We start from the raw sequence: 461 nt of genomic DNA on the forward strand, positions 1-461 counted from the left end.
ATGAAGAAAGCCAGATACTAGAAACTAATTAATGTGGCAACAACTATCTCCACCTGAGAACAAGACGCTCTATAGCTACAATTTGGTTTAGTTTAGGTTTCACTATTAGGGGATTCTCTTTGATTTGTAGATATGCAACCTCATCTCAGGAAATTGCTTCAGTTTCCCCCCATCCCTAATAAATATGTTTTCTTTGCATTATGTTTAAATCTTATTTCTTTTTTTTTTTATTGATTAAGATATTACATATGTGTCCCTGTCCCCACATCACCCTCCACCCCACCCCCCGTTGTCCGTGTCCATTGGTTAGGCCTCTATGCCTGCATGTAAGTCCTTTAGTTGCTCTTTCCCCCTTACCCCTCCTCTCCCCTACCCTCCCTCCAAAGCCCGACAGTCCAATCAATTCCTCTCCATCTCTGGATCAGACCTTGATCATCATTTTATGTTGTTCCTTATATTCC

This window comes from Myotis davidii, unplaced genomic scaffold (genome assembly GCF_000327345.1).
Source record: "Myotis davidii unplaced genomic scaffold, ASM32734v1 scaffold304, whole genome shotgun sequence".
Lineage (NCBI taxonomy): Eukaryota > Metazoa > Chordata > Mammalia > Chiroptera > Vespertilionidae > Myotis > Myotis davidii.